We start from the raw sequence: 5,422 nt of genomic DNA on the forward strand, positions 1-5,422 counted from the left end.
AGTAGATCTGGATGTCGTCAATGAAAACGATGACGAACTGATCCAAGTAGGGTCGGCATATTCTATTCATCAGATCCATGAAGACTGCGGGCGCATTGGTCAATCCGAATGGCATCACCACGAACTCGTAATGTCCGTAACGAGTTCGGAAGGCGGTCTTCGGCACATCCTCCTCTAGCACTTGTAACTGGTGATATCCGGATCTCAGATCAATCTTAGAAAAATAGTTCGCCCCTTGCAGTTGGTCGAATAGGTCATCTATGCGAGGCAGAGGGTAACGATTCTTGACCGTCAGTTTGTTGAGTTCTCTGTAGTCAATATACATACGGAAGGATCCGTCCTTCTTCTTAACGAACAAGACCGATGCTCCCCAAGGTGAGAAACTCGGTCTTATAAAGCCCTTGCTGAGCAGTTCGTTAAGTTGACCAGAGAGTTCCTGCATCTCAGCTGGTGCTAAGCGGTAGGGCGACTTGGCTACTGGGGTAGCTCCTGGGACTAAGTCGATTCTGAACTCGACTTGTCGTTGCGGAGGTAACCCGGGTAGTTCTTCTGGGAAAATGTCGGGGAAGTCGCTCACTACAGGGATGTTCTTTAGTTCTTTCGTTTCGAGGCTCGTGTCGACGACGTGAGCAAGGAATGCATGGTATTCCTTACGCAGGTATTTCTGTGCTTGAATACTTGATATGATGCGAAGACTTGCACCGGGTTTGTCGCCATAGACTATAAGAGTTTCGTTAGACGGAAGGTTTAGACGGACTGCTTTCTCGAAGCACATGATGTCGGCACGATGAAGGCTTAACCAGTCCATGCCAATGATAACGTCGAAACTTTTTATTGAGACTGGCATGAGGTCGATTGGAAATGAATGGTTATCTAGAGTTAGGGTGCAACCTAAGTATATGCTACTCGTATTTTCAGTTTTTCCATTAGCCATTTCTACTGTGAATAGTTCTTTGAGTGCGTGCGGTGGTTGATTAAGCATGCGAGCAAATTTATGGTTTACGAAGCTTCGCTCCGCTCCACTATCGAACAGAATGCATGCATAGGAGTTATCGAGGAGGAACGTACCGGTCACCATTGTCGGGTCAGCAACGGCTTCCCCGTGGCCTATAGCTAGTACCCTCCCTGCTCCTCCCGCATTCCTTGCTTTGGGGCAGTCCCTCTTAAAGTGGCCTGCTTCGCCACATCCATAGCAGGTTGGGCTCGCGCCAGAGCCAGGGACTTGGTTGATAGGTTGTGCTGGGAACTTACAGAATCGGACGGTGTGTCCTTTCCTGTTGCAGTTAGAGCACTGCATTTCACGGCAGGGGCCGTTGTGGTGGTAGTTGCATTTGTTGCACTTGGGCGAACTTCCAGCATACCGACTCACCGGAGCAGTAGTAGCAGCAGTAGCGGTTATTGCGGCATGGATTGCCACCATTTGCTGCTTTTTGGCAGTCTGCTGCTTCTTCCTTTCATCCCAGAATTTCCGCTTAGTATCGGCGGGTTTGGAGGGTTCCGGGATGGCTAGGGTGGTTGTGGTTGGAGGGGTTTTGACTCCATGGTCAATGAGTCGTTGTGCCAATCGTTTGGCACTGTCGAAGGTAGCGGGGTTTGACGCTAGCACATTCCCCTGATACGGAGGCACTAGCCCCCATATGTACCTCTCGATCTTCTTCCCCTCGGTGGGAACCATATTGGGGCAGAGGGCCACCAGCTCGCTGAATCGGGCAGTATAAGCGACCACATTTGTGCCCTTCATCGTCAGGTTCAAGAGTTCCTGCTCCAGTTTCTGGATCTCGCCCCTCGAGCAGTATTCCTCAGTCATGAGGTCTTTCATTGTTTCCCAGCCCATGTCGTTGGCTACGACGAGAGTTAGTGCCTTAACATGGCTGTTCCACCATGTCAGGGCCTTTCCTTCAAAAGTGCATGCGGCGTACTTGACTTTACTCGCCGCAGGACATGAACAGATTTGGAAGACTGATTCATTCTTCTCGAGCCATTGCGAGAGGGCAATGACTCCGCCGGTGCCGTAAAAAGGCTTCGGTTTGCCATTTGTGAAATCCTTGTATGAGCACTCTCTCGAGCGCACAGGGGTTTCAACCGGTGTTGACTCCACAGGGGTTCCACCACTGCTGCAGCTACGGCAGCATTCAGGGCTATAGTATCGATGACCGGAGGCGGAGGAGGTCGTGGTGCAGGATTATTCCTGGGAGATTTGCGAGGAGGCATCTTTCAGCTATAAGTTTAAAAAGATAAGAAAACGGTAAGAATCAATTTGTAAGCAACATGAGAGTAACACATGGACTAACTAAACATAGTCCAACAGTTGAAAGAGTGCTTGGAACCATAATAAGAAATATTAGTAGGAAAGCACAAGTGTATAGATTCTTCCCCAGATAGATAGATCAAAGAAAAATACTGGTATTACCGATGTAATAAGTTCAGGGAAAATCGACCTAACAGTAGGTCATACATCATACCATATAGAAAAGTTTGACAGTTCTTAGATTTCAAATTTGAGTACGGAAAGTTAGAAATATTTTACACACAAGTGCTACTTGGAGCACAGATGTTAAAGGCTATCCTTTAATTAAAAGACGGAGATGTACTAGACATCAACCAACGGCGATGGGAAAATCCCGGGCGAGTACTGCGGTCGGGCACTTGACGAAACAACTCCTGAATGTGTTGATCCTGAGTCCTCTGACGAGCTCGAAGTTCCAAAATTTCAGCTCGTGAGGCAGCCAACTGCTACTGCAGGGTTTTATTTGTTCTCCGGGTCCGTTCCATGTCTCCTTCAAGACGGCGGATGCGTACTGTGTTGACACCTGAGATGGCATCAAACTCTATGACCCGGTCGATGGCTGCTCGACCTTGCTCGACTTCACAAGTTATTCTGTGGATAATGACAGGCAGAGTCCGGTCAGCAGAGCCACTATCGCTGACGTTGTGAAAGCTTCGGTCCCCCAAGTATGGTAAGGGTTGACCCTGTTCATCACTCCAGTGATTCAAGTTGTTTGCCCACAAGGGAGTAGGACCTGGAGATGCTGGTCGAGGGTTGTTGTTCGGGGCTTGACCTACTAGCGGTAGGTTGTTGACTTCAGTATATCTTTTATGGGTTGATATACTCAATTCACTATAAACAATGCTCTGATACCAATCTGTCACACCCCAAAACCAAGAACGGCGGAAACGTTCTGGGGCGGAAGACGTCATGTAAGGTAATCACAACACAGTAAATGTAAATAAGAAAACAACATCATCCATTGCATTAAATATATAAATTTAATACATGCGTGTTCTGTACAGTTTTAGACACCAAAAATATAACATAAATCAAAATAATAAAATGATGAGTCTTGAATGCGCTCCATCATCTCAAAAGCTGGCATCGGTACCTGTCTACTGATGACCTGACAATACAAGTTATTTTGAAAGAGTTTATCAGCATTAAGCTGGTGAGTTCATAAGTATTTTTAATGTAGGTGTCTGTTATCAAAAACGTTTGAACATGTATCAAGTATAAGTTCATGTATGTAAGTGTTTGTAAAAGTTTGAATCTCTCAGAAAAACCTATATTTTCTAAAATAGTAGCCTTCTACCCAGGGCTTTAACTGTTTTGTAGGGTCGCTTGTTGTAAAAGTGTGTAAATTCCCAAGTGCAACTATCTTTTAACAAAATATAGTTTGTACATTAAAATTCAAGTGAGGTCATCACTAAAAATGTGTAATGGGGAAAATCATTGTAGTACTGTAGCTTGGTTTTATAGTGACTACTGTTGTACTAATTACCTTAACCGGATTTATATTAAGGTATAATGTGATAATTGCACCATACTATCGACTGATAACAACGACATAAAGAACGGTCGTAATAACGGAATGACGTTTGGCACCCGCAGACCTGCAGGTCCGGCTGTAGCTAGCAGCAAGGTGTAGGATAGTCAATCCAGTATAGATCTATACGCAAACTCAACGCTCTCCCTCCAAGAGAATTCTGGCTACAACTCGGGCCATGACATTTAAGGCATGCTCCGATACAGTGGATCACATTTGTTATCGTATTCTTGCATATGTGATGAAATGTTTCTCGTTGTAGTATAGTTGTATATGTTCTCATAGTACAGTTGTATATATTCTCTTCCTAGTATAGACTCATGAATGAACTGACTCATTGATCTAGCAGTTGTAATAATATGATTCTGTGTTACCCCGATGGTAACTTGTTAACGGTGCGTCTAGTACGTATGATTATGGAAGTACTTTTATGTCTATATATGTATATTTGATAGATAATTAATATGGAAACGACCTTCGGATGGTCACCCGAAATCCCACCAGACCACATCCAAATCGAGAAAAAGGAAATAGGGTGGATGGCCTTCCTAAGCCTTTTAAACATTATTTATACATCTATACATATATGGGCATGCAATTTATAATATAAAAGCATAAATAAGTATTTATAAGACATTTGAAACATAAGTATTATTTTTAAAGAAAGATTGACTTGATGTCAATCTATAAAACAATTTGAAGGCATAGATTTGATTAAAACAGTTTAAGTATAAGGAACATTTGTTTAAATCACAGTTGTAGTATAAATTTGAAAAGCAAATGGGTTTGGAAAACATTTTGAAGTAAAACAGTTTGATAGACAGTTTGAACAGTGATAAAATCACTGGTTTCCCTAGTTATTAATCACATGTGATTAATGCAATCACATGTGATTGAGGCAATAACTATAAGTATTTAACTTGTATTCCCCCCCTTGAAAGCATATAAAAGAATTTATAAAGTATTTAAAAAGTAAATTAAGGGGTATGAACTCACTTGATTGATTGAAGAAAACGAGATGGAAAACCGGGCAGAGTTTCGTCTCGGAAAACGGATTTTTCTCGGGATTCTCGGGAATCTCGGGAGTAAAATCGACCCTCGGGACTTGAGCAAAAAGACGAGAGCTTCGGGTTTTAACGGGCACGGAAATCGAGGCAAGATCGTGAGAGAAAAGAGAGAAGTGAGCAAAAATCTCGGAAAGCCTCGCATTCTATTTATAGGAAGGCTGAACCGCCTCGGTACGCGGGGCGTACGCTCGTACGCAGCGCGTACGCATACGTCATGCATGACCGAAGCCTCGACTGCCTCGGCTTCGGATGGGACGGGTCGTTGGGGAGGCGGGTCGGACGGGACAGCGGGTCGGATGGGACGTCGGGTCGGACGGGTCGGAAACCTCGGATAGGGCGACGTGGACGATCCGAGGCCCTTGATCTCAGTACGCGGGGCGTACGAAGGTACGCAGGGCGTACTTCGGTCCTATCCGGTGACTCCCCTTCGGATAATACCGGGAGTTTATAATTAAATTTATATTTATTTTAAATAAACTTCAAAAATTCATATCTCCCTCATACGAACTCCGTTTTTGACGTTCTTTATATCCACGC

The sequence above is a fragment of the Lactuca serriola genome, chromosome 3, assembly GCF_051521515.1.
Source record: "Lactuca serriola cultivar US96UC23 chromosome 3, Lser_US96UC23_V15, whole genome shotgun sequence".
NCBI classification, from domain to species: Eukaryota; Viridiplantae; Streptophyta; class Magnoliopsida; order Asterales; family Asteraceae; genus Lactuca; species Lactuca serriola.